The sequence below is a fragment of the Lactuca saligna genome, chromosome 8 (genome assembly GCF_052625555.1).
Source record: "Lactuca saligna cultivar CGN05327 chromosome 8, ASM5262555v1, whole genome shotgun sequence".
NCBI lineage: Eukaryota > Viridiplantae > Streptophyta > Magnoliopsida > Asterales > Asteraceae > Lactuca > Lactuca saligna.
Window position 1 is genome coordinate 85,306,016 of NC_136424.1, and position 17,539 is coordinate 85,323,554.

Sequence of the window (17,539 nt, forward strand, 5' to 3'; positions counted from 1 at the left end):
AAATCCAATAAGTACGCAGTGCTTACTCAGTTGTACGCTTAGCATACAGGTTGCATGGCTTGTACGATGCGCGTACGGGATTTTACGCCCAACGTACTCTCCTGTTAAGCCATAATCCCAAAAAGATCTTAATCCCTTAAGATCTGAAGCTCCAAACACATATCTGAGTCCATTGAAGGGTCTTAACCCATAAAGTTGATTACTTGGTGGCTTGCATTCCCCCAAATGGGCCCAAACTAAAAAATATAATGACCTACTTACTTAAAAAGGGATAAAACTCATGCATAGATGCAACAATACTTCAAAGATGGCAACTTTTTGACTTCGGGACTCTCATAACACAAAGGGTGGCAACCCTAAGCTTAGGAACCGTCTTTAAACAATAAAGCTTCATTCTTTGGACCAAAAAGGTTCAAAAAATCAACTCAAGAGATCTAAGAATTCACAAGGCAAGTTTAATACTTTATACCTTAAAAAGGTCTGAAATGAAGCAACAATCCTAGATCCACAACTTCCCCTTTGAACTACCACCTTGCTTCAACCTTCACTTCTTTGGAAAATGAATTAAACACCAAGAATGCTATCAAGAGGCCTTCCAAACACAAGAACACACAGTATATGAATTAGGGTTTCATGGGAGCTGCTTAAGAGTGAGAGGGAGGCTAGTCGTTAAGACATAATGTTCTTTATATAGGGCTCAACCCTAAAATTTAGTGTTTTGGGGATTGTACGTACTCTTAAGTACGTTGCACGTACGTGCATGGCATGTGTGATCAACTCATACAAGTACGTTGCACATACATATGGTGTTACGCCCTGCGTATGGCACCATTATGACCAATTAGTAAGGATCCAATGGATCCAAGGCCAAATTAATGCAAATAATTCACCCGAAAAAGTAAATAATACTTTGGAAAAGTATCGAGCGTTACATGTTTCCTAGTATTTATTATATAGTATCTGAACTATTGAATACGTCATAATGGATATATGTTCCATTTGAACAGAAATGATAATAGTAAAACTTCTTCTGTTCGAGAAACATTCAGCTTATCAAGTTCCTGAAAACACATGCATTTTGAAAATACGTCAACATAAAGTTGGTGAGTCCACAGGTTTTGGCTCCATGTAAAATAGTACTTTTTCCAAGTTTTAAAAAAAGTATATATCCTAGGTATAATAGTCTACTTATTAAATAAATTATATACCTAAAATCTCCATATACTTAAATAAAGGAAGGTTACTATGTATAAATTATATACGAGTATATATACTAGGTACAACTATTTACTTAATGAATAAGTAAAATACCTATAATTTCCATTTACCTAGATTATAAGCGATTGGAAAACTTATACTTAACGTTAATACTTGTATATCAACAACGTATAATGTTTCTAAAAATTTGCTACCATGAGTCTGTAACCACTACTATAACATAAGAGACCTCTAACAAAAATATCCCACCAATGGTTCCACGAAGGATTTCCACCATTGATGCCATAAAAGATTATGCCCGGGCTACCACGAAGGATTCCACCCATATAAAAACATTGTACGATTCATCGATGTCAGATCAATAAACAAATAAAAGGATAGTTCGTCACTCGTTAAATATTGGGTTGTAGCTAACAACAATGAGTGGGATTGTTAACCCATAGAGTTTTATACACGACTTCCTCGCTCACACAGAATTGACCAGGTCAGTGGATTTCCCCTAAGATTCCCAATCTTAGTTGATGAATATAATAGCTCGTTTAGACTTTGTCGTTCTCCTAAAGTTCTAACAACAAAAACATATTCGTGTCTAAAACCCTATGGTACTAGACTATGCTTTTAAACATTATTCCTAATTTCATAATAATTAGGAAGTACAATAATTGTAACTTGAAGTAAAACAAGGTTTTATCTTAACATAAAACCAATATTAACAATATACCTAAAAAGTATATATAGAACTCCTGAATATACCTTCAAAGCTATATTAATAACATACCAAGTTTTATTTAGGCATAAAACCAATAACAACAATATACTTAACAATTAGTATATATAACGCCCGACTATAACTTCGGGGATATATCACACATAATATATATATATATATATATATATAGAACTCCCAAGTATAAATCAGGTTCTACATTATTATAATAACATGCTAATAAGTTTAAGATAGTTGTATGTTTTCAATATATTAGATATATCCTAGTTATCTATGATACAAAACAACTGTATCTCGGTTAATATAACTATCTATGTTGATATGAGCATACTATCATATAAACATAATATTAACTTTTATATAATATTTAGCATGAATGTTCCCCCGAAAACATTAAAAAGTGGGGCCGTGAAATTCACCCTAGTAACGTGATTTTATAGAACCTAACTAGAGCGGTTCGTGATTGTCGGGCTCAGGATGCGGAATGCCTTTAGAAAACGAGAAAGAGAGAAGAGATTTAGCTGTAAGAAATGTTAAGGTGGAACTTGGTATTTATAGTCTACCCAATAAAAGTTGATGTTGTGGACTTATAAGTCCACGTCGTGAAGCATAGCTGCATCACCTTGTAGACTTGCCATTTGGGTCCTAGCTTCAAAAGGTGTCAAGATACTGATTTCATGTTGTGAACCTTTATGTCCACATCGTGGAGTCTTAATACATCACCCCATAGACTTTCCATCTGTATTCTAGCCTTGGAAAGTGTCCTATATCACATTCACATCGTAAACCTTCATGTTCACGTCGTGGAGCATGGTTGATTAGGGCTTCTGCCACATGTCATGCTCTTAGACTGCTACATCTTCGGGAGATCATATCTTTTGCATACTAACTCTGTTTTTGACATTCTTTATATCCACACGTAGGTATTTCCGAGTACTACAACATTATTTTAGATTCCTATGGCTAACTCTTAATATATTGTGACTTCTTTTTATTATAGAGTTTTGTAGTGTTAGAGTTCATCATAACTTCTTCACGCGAAGTTAGATTGAGATTTGTTAAAATATTTTGGAGTTGTATGGATGTATACTTTGATTTATACTATAAAGTATGTACGAAAGTTCATACTTACATTTAGAGTTTACCATGAACTACATAGTAATCACATTTCTTGTTTAACATAATCACATTACTGATGGGTTTTGAGCATTACAATATTCATATGTGCACATGCAACCCTAATTGCTTTGGATCTAATTTTCTCTCAAGTTATACATGTAAACTAATTTTCCAAAGCAAAACCCTAATAGAACATACATAAAACCGAAATCTAATCATACTGGATTTACAAGAATACCTTTCTTATTGATAACTTGATGTTGGCCTTCAAGAGCTTAGTGCCTCAAATGTTGCACCTCTAGTGGAATAACAAACACCACATAGCAAAGGATGAAAAATAAAGAGAGGATGGAGGCTACCAATTTCGGCTAGGGTTCATTATGAAAGCATAGGGACGAAAATTGGTTGTCAAGGGATCCTTATAAAGTTGAGTTGCTAGGGTTTTAGATGGAAACCCTAATTCTCTGCTTAGGACTTAAGCAATCCACAGGATCCTTCTAGAAAGCCCCTTGGACGAAATATATATGGGCTTCCATAGATTTTGTCCATTCCTTCCTTTAGGAATCCATTAGCCCAACTTGCAACTATCAATGATTTGCAATATCAGTCCCCATACCTTTAATCAGTCTCTTTTGATCACTAAATTAATTCCAAATTAATTTATGATCAATACTACTTAAATAATATGATTTCTCAATTAATATATTATTCTTATAATATATTAATAAATCATTTATCAACCTATTTCTCTATAATTAATCTTGTCAAGTTGCTATGGTGAAGGCAACCCAAAAGGACCATGCTACTATCAGATCAAGTACATCCTAATTATAGTTATGATCTTAGACATGTAATCCAAACAATTAATTGTCTGGCATAATCACATATGATTGTTGTTGACCTATTTTGACTGATGCTACATTCTCCCCCTGTTGAAATAGTTTCGTCCCAAAATTTATCTTGTGGATGGGGTATTGTTAAATAGTAGGGGGTATTTTTGTTTCATATGATCTTCTCGTTCCTAAGTAAATTCAGGTCCTCGTAAAGAGTTCCATTGAATTTTCACTATGGTAAAACAACTTTGTTTTATTTGTTTGACCTCTCGATCCATCATTTCGATAGGTTCTTCTACAAAGTTGAGTTTGACATTGACTTGTATCTCGTCGAGAGGTACAACAAGAGTGTCATCAGATAGAAATCTTTTGAGATTTGATATGTGGAAAACATTATGTATATTGATTAAATATTGAGACAACTTAAGTTGATATGCAACAAAACCAATTCTTTTTAGAATTTCAAAAGGTCAAATATTTTGTCGGTTTAGTTTTCCCCATTTTCAAAATCGAATCATGCCTTTCCAAGTGGAGACCTTCAACATTACTTTATCTCCAACTTGGAATTCCAAAGGTTTATGTCTTACTTCAACAAAGCTCTTTTGACGATCACGTGCAACTTTTTATCGCTCCATAATTTGCATGATCTTTTCATTTGTGTCATGGATTATTTCTGGTCTGGTATGTAAGGTATCACCTGTACATCCTCAAACGGTGCGGCCTTACTATTGGTGTGATAACTATTGTTGTAGGAAAACTTAATTAATAGTAAATGAGTATCCTATGTGTTTCCAAAGTCTATTACACAAGCTCGAAGCATATATTATAAAGTTTGAATGGTCCTCTAACTCTGACCATCAGCTTGTAGGTAATAGGTTGTGCTCATATCTAAATGTGTTCCAAAGGATTTTTGTAGTGATTTCCAAAATCGTGACGTGCACCTACTATCTCTGTCAGAAATAATATAAATCAGAAATCCATGCAATCTGAGAATTTCTTTGAGATTAGTTCTAGTCAGCTTCTCTATCTTGTCATTTTCCTTGATTGGTAAGTAATGGGCGAACTTGGTTAATCTATCGACTACTACCCAAATAGTGTCAGAACCACTAGGAGTTTTGGGTAGTTTGGTGATGAATTCCATTGATATCTGCTCCCATTTCCACTCAGGTATTTCCGGTTGTTGAAGTAAACCGAGGGCTTTTGATGTTTTGCCTTTACATTAACCAAGTTAGGCATATTCTCACATAAGTAGCAATCGCAGCCTTCATGTTTGGCCACCAATATTGTTCTTTTAAATCTAAGTTCATTTTATCGGAGCCTTAGTGAACGGAATATCTAGACTTGTAGGCTTCTTCCAAGACTAAGTCCTTGACTCCACTGAACATAGGCATCCAAATTCGGTTCATAAAGTGTCTTGTTTCGTCATCCTTTTGTATAAATTGCTTTTCCATTCCTCGCAAAGCTTCGTTATTTATGTTTTCTTCTTTTAGAGCCTTAAGTTGAGCTTCTCTAATCTGTGCCATAAAGATAGAATGGGTAATTATAGTTAATGCTCGTACCCGATGGGTTTTAATATATTACTTTCAACTTAATGCATCTGCTACCACGTTTGCCTTTCCGGGATGATAACGAATCTCACATTCGTAATCATTCAACAATTCAACCCATCCTCGTTGACTCATATTAAGATCTTTTTGGTCAAAGATGTATATAATCAGTAAAGATAGTACATTTTGTACCATATAAGTAATGTCTCTAGATTTTCAGTGCAAAAACTACAGCTCCCAACTTAAGATCATGGGTAGTGTAATTATTATCATGCACCTTAATTTGTCATGATGTGTAAGCGATAACTTTTCCCCTTTGCATCAAGACGCATCCTAATCCTTGATTTATTGTATCGCAGTATATGACGAAATCTTTTGTCCCATCTGGGAGGGATAGGATTGGTGCACTACACAACATTTGTTTTAGCCTCTGGAAAGCTATTTTTTGTTTGTCTTCCCATTTTGAACTTCATATCTTTTTGTGTTAATGTTGTAAGCGACTTGGCTATTTTGGAGAAATTCTCTATGAATCTACAGTAATAGCCAACAAGTCCTAAGAATTTACACACTTCTGTTAGCGTCTTTGGTGTTTCCCAATTCTTGATTGCTACAACCTTGGAGGGGTCAACATGAATCCCTTTGTTACTAAAAATTGTACTTCTCTAATCCAAAATTCATATTTAGAAAATTTGGCATACAACGTTTTTTTCTTATTAGCTCTAAGATTATTTGCAAGTGTTGACCGTGTTCTTCCTTGGTTCGTGAATATATCAATATATCATCGATAAGTACTATCACGAATTTATCCAAGTACAATTTGCAAACACGATTCATGAGGTCCATAAACACTGTTGGGACATTGGTTAATCCAAAAGGCATAAGTAAAAACTCATAATGACCATATCGAGTCCTAAATGCTATTTTTGGAACTTCGTATTTTTGTACTCTAAGTTGATCGTATCCTGATCTGAGATGTATCTTTGAGTAGTAGCTAGATCCTTGAATTTGATCGAATAGATCATCAATTCTTGGAAGCAGATAACAATTCTTGATCGTTAGTTTTTTCAGCTCTCGATAATCAATACACATTCAAAAGTATCTGTCCTTCTTCTTTACAATCAAAATCGGTGCTCCCCAAGGCGAAAAGCTTGGTCTGATGAAGCCTTTGTTAAGAAGTTCTTGTAGTTGGCTAGATAATTCTTGCATTTCGGATGGAGCCAACCGATATAGAGATTTCACTACAAGTGATGCTCTTGGAATTAAATCGATTTAGAATTTGATTTGTCGAACGGGCGTTATCCTAAGTAGATCTTTAGGAAATACATATGGGTAGTCATATACTTGAGGTATGTTGTTGATTTCTTTTCTTTTTCTTTTCTTATCTACAATGTGAGCCAAAAATGCGCTATATTACTTCTGTAGATATTTCTGAGTCTTGGTGCAAAAGATGATTTTGAGGTTTTTCCCAGACTTATCACCATACATAATCAGGGCTTCGCCGTTATGTAAGGGTAGTCGTATGGAATTTTCATAACATAGGATTTCAGTGTGATGTAAAGATAACCAATACATGCCAATTGTGATATCAAAACTACCGATAGACATTGGCATGAGGTTGACATGAAAGAGGTAGTTATTTAGAGTTAATAGACAATTTTCTAGAATTTCATGTGTTCTCTCGGTTTGACCGTTGGCGATTTCTACTTCACATATTTCTTTTAATTTGCTAGACTCATGACTTAACAGTTTTCTAAACGTCGGGGTTATAAAACTTCTTTTAGCTCCTGATTCGAAGAGTATAGTAGCATATAAATTATCTATGAGAAACATACCAAATACCACCGAAGGGTCCTGGATAGCTTCCCTACTTCTGATTACGAATGCTCTATCACAACCTAAACCTCCCTGAATCCTTAACTTTGGACATTCCTTCTTGAAGTGTCCAATTTCTCCATACTTAAAACATGCTCTTCCTCCACCATAGCTTGTTCCAGTATTTGCTTTCTAATTTACTGTTGCAGGTGTTATGCTCCTACAGTAAGTGACAATGTGCCCCTCCTTCTTGCACTTCATGCAAACAAAACAACCACCTATGTGATGACGGTTGCACTGACTACACCATGGAAAATTTCCATTATTATTCCTTGGTTGTATGGGTATTGTTGTAGTGGCTGAATAATGAGTTGCTACATCTTGTCTCTTCCAGGATTATTGTCTGGGATTCTTCCCATTAAATTTGTGCTTGTTCGTTTTAAATTTAGGAGGTTCAGCTTTTGAGACCACAAATTTCCCTTGGATCTCTATGTTGATTAGCTGATGAGCTATTCATTTTGTATTATCGTATGTTGTAGGTTTTGACGTGATGACCATCCCTTTGATTTTTGATTCTAGACACCAGATATGTCGCTCGATCTTCTTATATTCAGGGGTTACAAGTGTTGGACATATCACCAGAAGGTCATTAAATATAGAGGTATAAGCATTTATTTCTAAACCCTTCATTGATAGGTTTCATAGGTCTTTTTCCAACTTTTGTATTTCCTCCTGAGGAAATTACCACTCTAATAGCATCATCTTCAACTCCTCCCATTTCATGAAATTTATATCATTAATTCCCATTTTATTTACATGGGTGTTCCACCATGTTAACACCGCATCAGCGAAAGTAGATCCGCTAATCGTACTTTACAATCATCTAAACATAAGCTTATTTGAAAGACAGATTCTATCTTTTCAATCCACCTGGTCAAATTAACAATCCCTTCAATTCCATGGAAGCTCTTTGGTTTGCAATTCATAAATTCCTTATAGGTACACATTCTGGCTATTCCTACATTGCCTTCATTCCTAATTCCACATGTTGTGACATTAGCTAGAGCTGCATCTATTCTCTGAGCTATAATTTCTTCTAGTTCTGCTGAACTTATTGAGGGGTTTATTTCTGGTGGTGGTTAAGGTAGTTGTTCTGTTTGTTGTGGTTCTAATAATTGGTTATGGTTTAGCCTAACACTACTTCTTCTAGGCATTTTTATTTAGTTCCTATTATAAATAGCAAGAATATTATTATGAAGTGTTTTATTTAGTCATTAATATACGAGTACTAATGACTTTAATTATTCTTCAATGTATAGAACATAGTTAACAACACTATTTGGAATATGATTGTTGTAATATATGCTTCATATTTATTACCGGTGGTTACATCAGTTTATTGTAGGTTTATATGAGAAAAGTTTCTAAAAACATTACAAGGTTTAATACACCCTTGCTATAAAATTTTCCCTATTACCTTAACTACTCTGATGTTTATCTCCTATTTTAGACAACCACTAGTTCTACTCTATCTACCAGTATCCTAAGTGATGTCCTAGTGCATCAATGACGTGAACCATTTGTTCCTCAAGTATTTGATTTCTTTGCTCAAGCTCTATAGTGCGTTCTTCATTTCTTGAGGTTTGATTGTAGAGTTCTAATTCTTCAATCCTTGCATCGTGAGTAATCATATTGTTACAAGAAAAATTAATTCGATGATGGACATCCATCACTACCTCTTGATCTCGTGTTCTATGTCCTTCTAGCCTTTGCATCCTTCCTGAAAGATGAGTAGTCTTCCATTCGACAATTTCCATTTTGTTTTTGATTCTCACACTTTTCTCAAACAACTAAGACAAAGTGTCAAATTTGGAAGAAGGTAAGAGATATGGTTGGGATGATTAACCAGTATCATACTTGTTAGCGACACTTTCTTCTGCTACCCACCTGTCAACCGTTTATACTTATCATTATAAGTTCATCTTGAACTCTATGGGTACCCGAAGATGTCCCCTTTTGATTATTCTTAATCCTTATCCATTTTGGTATGGACTTACGGGTCGTGCGATTCATCTTCGCTTCTCCTAGAAATTGATGATAGAGGGTATTCATTAGGGGTAAGGAAGATGCAATTGATTCTGTCCCTTCCATAGGCTCACTTTCATCCATTGGTTCGCTCTCTTCCCATTCGTTGGAAGGTAAAGGTGCTTCATCGTCAGAGGGTATTGGATGGAAGATAATTGGGTTCATAGGGTAGTAGGGATCGCCTGACAACATAGGAAATGAAGCTTCTTTCTCTTTATCTGTATCTTCTATGATTATCCATTCTCGAGAATGAGTCATGTCGAATTCCTAGTTTGAATCACCAAGTATTTAGTCTATCAAATATTACATCAATTTGAATAGTCCATATGATGTAATCATAATAAAATGTAGTTGCTCACCTACACCTAGTTATGATAGGACCTACATACATATAAACTTTAGTTGGAATATTTGATCTAAATCCTTGAGATCAAAAGCATTCCAGGTGTTTAGGTGTTGTTATCAAGGGTTTGAGACTTTATATATGAATCTATATTTCTTATTTGTTGTATTAACGCTTTATTAATTATTGTTTGTTACTTCAGGTCTATCTTATAACGCACCGACCAATCAAGGCAGTCGAAAGGGCAGGATCACTTTAGCATATAACCGTTCTGAAATCAACCAACTCAAAGTGAAGTTTCTATCCTATCACCGCTCCTGTAAGTAGTCCTTCAATAGATAATTAACAATACTTTATATTACAGTTTAAGGGATATACATATACCTAAACCTAATAGAGTATGCCCTAAACTATAGTCGTATTTTCTAATAAAGTAATAGTTCTCTATAGTCAATAACTCTGATACCATTCTGTCACACCCCCATCTAGAGGTGGAAACAACGAGCGTTGTAACGTCATATTTGTAACAAAGTTATATAACATACATTGAACAGTACTAAATAATTTTATAAACTACATACCTTTATTGATGATCGAAAGTTACATTATTATTGTTTCCTAGTATTTATTACATAGTATTTGAACTCTTGCATATGTATTAATGGATATATCCTCCATATGAACAGAAAGGATAATAGTAAAACTTCTTCTGTTCAAGAAACATACAGCTTATCAAGTTCCTAAAAACACATGCATTTTGAAAATACCTTAACATAAAGTTGGTGAGTCCACTAGTTTTGATTCCATGTAAAATTGTACTTTTTCCAAGTTTTTAAAAAAAGTATATATCCTAGGTATAATAGTTTACTTATTAAATAAGATATATTCCTAAAATCTCTATATACTTAAATCAAGGAAGGACTATGTATAAAGTCTATACAAGTATATATACTAGGTACAACTATTTACTTACTAAGTAAGTAAAAGCCTATAAATTCCTTTTACCTAGAGTATAAGTGATTGGGAAACTTATACTTAATGTTAATACTTGTATATCAACAAAGTATAATGTTTCTACAAATTTTCTACCATGAATCCGCAACCGCTACTATGACATACAAGACCTCCGATAAAAATATCCCACCAATGGTTCCACGAAGGATTTCAACCATTGATTCCATAAAAGATTATACCCGGGCTACCACTAACGATTTCACCCATATAAAAACATTGTGTGCTTTATAGATGCTTGATCAATAAATAAATAAAAGGACAATTTGTCACTCGTTAAATATTGGGTTGTAGCTAACAACAACGAGTGGGGTTGTCAACTCATATAATTTTATACACGACTTCCTCGCTGACACAGGATTAACGGTTACAGGTTATAGGATTTACCCTAAGATTCCCATTCTTATTTGATGAGTACAGTAGCTCATGTAGACTTTGTCGTCCTCCTAAAGTTCTAACAACAAAAGCATATTCGTGTGTAAAACCCTATGTTACTAAGACTTTGCTTTTAAACATTATTCCTCATTTCATAATACTTTGGCAGTACAACAACTATAACTTGAAGTAAAACCTGGCTTTATCTTAACACAAAACCAATAATAACAATATACATAACAAGTATATATAGAATTCCCGAATATTCCTTCAGGGTTATATTAATAACATATCAGATTTCATCTTGACATAAAACCAATAACAACAATACACTTAACAATTATATATATATATATATATATATATATATATATATATATATATATATATATAACTCCCGAGGATAACTCAGGGGATATATCACACATAATATATATAGAACTCCAAAGTATAACTCAGGGTCTGCATTATTATAATAACATGCTAATAAGTTTAAGATAGTTGTATGTTTTCAATATATCAGATATATCCTAGTTATCTATGATACAAAACAACTATATCCTAGTTAATATGACTATCTATATTAATATGAACATACTATCATATAAACATAATATTAACTTTTATATAATATTTAGCATCCATTTTCCCCCCAAAACTTTAAAAAGTGGGGATGTGAAACTCACCCTAGTAGCGTGGTTTTATAGAATCTAACTAGAAACGGTCAGTGGTTCGTGATCGTTGGGTTCGGGATGTGAAATGCCTTCAACAAACAATAGAAGAGATTTAGGTGTAAGAAGTGTTAAGGTCAAACTTGCTATTTATAGGCTACTTAAGACAAGTTCACGTCGTGGACTTATAAGTCCATGTCATGAAGAAAAGCCGCATCACCTCGTAGACTTGCCATTTAGGTCCTAGCTTCAGAAGGTGTCAAGATACTGATTTCACGTTGTGAACCTTTATATCCACGTCGTGGAGTCTTAACACATCACCCCTATAGACTTGAAATTTATATTCTAGCCTTGAAAAGTGTCCTATATCACATTCACACCGTGAACCTTCATGTTTATGTCGTTGAGCATGGCTGGTTAGGGTTTCTGCCACGTATCATGCTCTTAGACTGCTACATCTTCGAGAGATCATATCTTTTGCATACGAACTCCATTTTTGACGTTATTTATATCCACATGTAGGTATTTCTGAGTACTACTACATTCATTTAGATTCCTATAGCTAAATCTCACTGTATTTTAACTTCTTCTTATAGAGTTTTATAGTGTTAGAGTTCATCATAACTTTTTCACGCGAAGTTAGATTGAGATTTGTTAAAATCTTTTGGAGTTGTATGCATGTATACTTTGATTAATACTATAAAGTATGTACAAAAGTTCATAATTACAATTATAGTTTACCACGAACTACATAGTAATGACATTTATTGTTTAACGTAATCACATTACTTGTCTCCCATAATCACATGTGATTGTTGTTAACCTATTTTGACTAGTGTTACAGAGACCGTCGGTCTCAGCGGTCCATTGGGGATTTGATATCTTGGTTTAGTGAAAGGTTCCCATGGAATCGAAATTTTCGGATAGAATGAAAGTGTGGATCTTTGGATTTCAGGATATCAGTTATGCACCGGTTTAGAAAATAGGCGAGACTCGTGTTGGGAGTGATCTTTATATATATATATATATATATATATATATAATATCTTTTTGTCAGCAAGTTATGGGTAAGGAATCTTCCTTCCAAAGGTATCAGTTGGATAATTCAGGATCAAAAGGATGTTTCAGATTGCGGTAAGAGGTCCTATTGATTCTGTTACGGGATAGTCCTTCCTATGTGGAGGTCAGGTAAAGTCTTGGGGGTTTCATAAGTATAGTAGTGAGGCGTTGGTTTGTCAGTTAGTAGGTCAATAATTGTTCACCATTAGGGTGTATGAGTTTATTAAAGTTAGGCTTCGGTGATAGCATTAGAAGGTCTCTATGAGTATGAGTTAGCCTTTTCGATGGAGCGGAATTTGATAGGAATTGGGTTTTTTGGCTAACAGGAAGGTGGTAAAGAGTGATTTCGAGGACAAAATCTGATTTAAGTGGGGGAGAGTTGTAACAACGTGTTTCGAATTGTTTCTTAATTTGGGGTCGTCACCCGAAGATCAATTATTATAAGGCTTCAGGCCTTTGGGGAAATAAATATTTAGACCCCATTCGATGTAGGTAATGTAGATTAGGTGATCCAAGAGTTTGGTTGGGGCTTTGGATCCGAAGGGTATAACCGTAAAGTGATAGTTCGAGAAGTACCCAACTTTCCAAGAGTTTCGTTGGGGCTTGGTATGTAGATTAGGTGATCCAAGAGTTTGGTTGGGGCTTGGTATGTAGATTTACACTACCCAACTTTCCAAGAAATGATTGAAGTTATTAAGCATCCAAAGGCTTCAAGAACAGGTCAGTGAGTTGGAGCTTGGTATCGATATATAACGGTTGAACTTCCTTAGTTTCAACTCGCTCGTGAAAAAAATAACAATTCATTTCAACGTGCTTGATCTATTCTTGGAACACCAGATTCTTAGCAATATTCCTAGCCACTTGATAATCACAAAATAGGGGTGTCGGTTCAATAAGAGGTGCATCGAACTTACAAAGTAACTAATGAAACCATAGAAGTTCACTTATGGTGTTCTGCTGATGTGTGTGAAATGCACTAGTTTTAATCATATTAACTTAGACACAGAAACAAACACACAAAAGGCAGTGAACATATCGATTTAGCAGTTTAGTTCAGGCAAGTAGGGTATCGAAGACAGGGAACGACCACAATTAAACTAACTACTAGAATTATCTAAATAAAAACAAGTAATAAAAAAGAAGGGTTCTCTCTAGTTTTGCAAGACTAGAAACTTAAGGAATTAACTAACACTCAATCAAAGACAATTAACAACTAAAGGAAATAGAAGGTAACTAAATTCAATAATAAAAGAGACTTTTGTTCATATTCGAATCACTTATTCCTATGGTTTATTTCATGTTCACTACTACTAATCCTTAGCAAACATGTTAATTCAAACAGTGGCCAATTGGTTAAACTAACAAGTTTCCGAATGTTTTGATTCAGATCAAGTAAGACTTGTAGTATTAGCTAATTAAATTTGGTAATTCAATCAACTCATGTATGGTTGTTCATTATACATACTTACATATTAATGTACTTATTTTCTAGTTAACCGTAGGTTCATGTTCACTAATACTAGGCATACAATGTGGTGTTCACAAAATTATATGGTTCAAGCAATTAAGAAGATGTTCATGTAATCTCAACAACTTGATTATTAACATAAAATAATTATTATCAACACATAACGGTCTTTAATAAGCCTCACAAAGCAATTCACCGAACCAAATTAATCCAAACCATAAAATCAAACCTTATTCCTAAGTTTATCTATTCTAAACAGAAGTAATGAGTTTTTAGCTCATATCTATAGCAATTAACATCCTAAAAACAAAATCTAATGATCCACACATAGTTTATGCAAAAGATTAAGAAAAGAGTATGTATATTGCCTTTGATCTCCTCCAAATTCATCTCTAGGTTGAATTCTCGAAACCTAGAGCTCTAAGAATACTTCTAATCACCAATCAATCACCAAAAATCTCCAGCCATACTTAGGGTTTCAGACAATAATGTCCTTTATATGGATTTATGAAAACAAAGGCAACTCGTCGAGTCCCTTAGGTCGAATCGACGACTTCTTTACTTAAATCGTGTGTACAATGTGTACGGTAAGGCATGTATGGTTCGCCAAGATTCTGATCTACTCGTCGAGTTGATGGACAACTCGTCGAGTCCATTCCTTCTTTTAACCTTTAATTCTTCAAACTCAAATTCCCAAGCTTCCAGTTGCTAGTTTTGGTTCCTTTTTCACTCGATCATGTCTTTAAGGCTGCAGATACAATTTAAACATAATTAAGTACCTTTTGTTCATAAATCAAGACAATATAGCTAAGAAGTATTAAGATATTATACAAAATAAATGATTAAATATGCACATATTAAAATACCCTACACTTCACTTTTGCTTGTCCCCAAGCAAAACAGAATTTTAGCATACTAGCATCACATAATACAATCCTAATCAAACCTAGTCATTATGCCAAGACCGCAACGCATGCATTTGTGTCTAAATTTTTTCCTAAGGACCCCTCTTATCCTAAATACTCACAATCCTCATAAACATTCGTCGGCTTCTTTTGAACAATGTTCATTTTATGTATCCGTCCAGATCCAATCGCAGAAAACTTTCTTCACCTCAAGTCATTTTTGGTTAAATCCCCAAGCACACATACGATAAAATAACCTAGAAAAGAAGATTACAAAAATAAAATACTCGATACTTTGAATCTTCACAATTTGTAGCTTTTCTTCTTTGTCTTCATAGCTTTGTAAATTCTTTCTTTCAAACATTGCATCACTCTTTTTTTCTTTTTTTTTTTGCACTCAAAATAAAAACCTAAAAAAACATATGCTTACGCAAGGGGATTTAACTTCATCCTTTATTGGTTAAAGGCATTAGTCTCATGTCCAATGACTACTTAAGCTTTCCAGGATAAATTTCTGGTACATGATGCTAAACATGTTGTGTCCCTCAAACTAAGAGAGGTTATATTTTTCTACCATGATTTCACTAGGATAAAGGGGGCCACAAATTCACTATTATGTATATAGGCTCAACTAAACATTTGGGTCCCCATACAATCATCAAACACAACACTAGCATAATCCTAATTACTTTTACCATAATTTTCTAAATTAACCCTAGCATTTTTAATGCAATTTTTTTAAAATTATATCTAAAATTAGGATTCTAATGTTACTAATATAACCATCCCCCTACCCCACACTTAATTCATGCAATGTCCCTATTGTATGTTACGCATGATAAAGAATATAAAAGTAAAGATAGAATTGGAACAAACTCCTCTGGGATAGTAGTTGCAAGGTCGATCTTCTTCTTTTTAAGCTCCATCTTTAATTGACTTTTAGGCATGGGAACAGCTCATCCACACCTTAGGTGTCAAATCTCGTGTGGTACAGCTCCAAATATAATTGAAAAAAAAAAACTCTTGGAAATGCTCAGAAAATAATCTTCAAAGAATATAACCAATGCCCACGTCGAGTGGAATCGAATCATAAACTTGAAAATAAAGAATTGAGCAACTCGTCGAGTTCATGTGGGGACTCGTCGAGTCGTAGCTTTACTGGCAGAAAGGTCGGGGTTTTCACTTGGACTCGTCGAGTTCGGGATATGGACTCGACGAGTTATCGCTGAATGGATAAAAATAGCTTTAGCTTCAGGTTCGTTTTTGAGGTTTGAGGGGAGTATTAGAGCAATATTACCCCTCATTTTTCTTCAGTAAAAACACTCCCTTTCAATTGTTTAATTACCAGAATCGTAATCGGACTAAATTCTCCAATTCTTCTTGTTTTAGACTCGATTTCTCTCGTTCTATTCCTCACTCTATATTCTTGCATTCATTCCCTCACCTTTAAACTAAAAATATCAAAAACAAACACATAAATAATAGAAAAGGAAAGCAAACTTACAATCCTACTTAGTAAGTGTTCAAACATCAACCAAAAAAATAAAAACAAAAACACACCAAACCAAATGAAAATTATTTTAAAACAAGCCACACAAATAAAAATTAAAAAGGATTATTAATCTTCATCTTCTTCCTCGTCTCCTCCATATCTGCTTCCTCCCGCTCCACTTCTTCTTGAATTCACTCTTTCTTCCTAACTCCTAACATATGAGTGCTCGGGGCCATCCATCCGCGGTATGTGCAAGTGGCTTATCATGTACGCGGGTGTCATATGGTTGTAGTTCGTACTACGCCCCAAGTCATCTTGACATTGCCTCAAATCCACACTAACCCAATCCAAGGGCAACTCATCATCAACCAGGATCACGGGTGGGTCTTCATGTACATGCTCTTGCCTTAGCCTAACCCTCCTACCCGTTTGCTCGGGTGCCACTACTTCATCTTCCTCTGGAACCGAAAAGTAACCACCACCATAATCGTCAACAATCCTCGCCCTCCTATAAAGAATAAGATTAAACGAATGTGTTGGAAACATGTTCAACTTATTCCCATCCCCCTTTCCAAGACACCAAAGGATCTTTTCAATCTTGTTACAAACATTCCCCTACAAATTTTCAAAGTTTTCCAATCTTTCACCGTACCCTCACCCAAGTACCCAACCAAACTGTATGGGATATTGCAGAAGGTATTTGGCATGATAATGCACCACAAATAGAATACATCAAGACATGGAACCTTTTCATCATCCTTGCACATGTTTATGGTGTTTGTAATGAGCTGGTGGATTAAACGGTGAATCGCGGATCGCATGCTACCCTCTTGGGCAGCGGATTGAATATATACATTGTTTGCATCCGAGAACA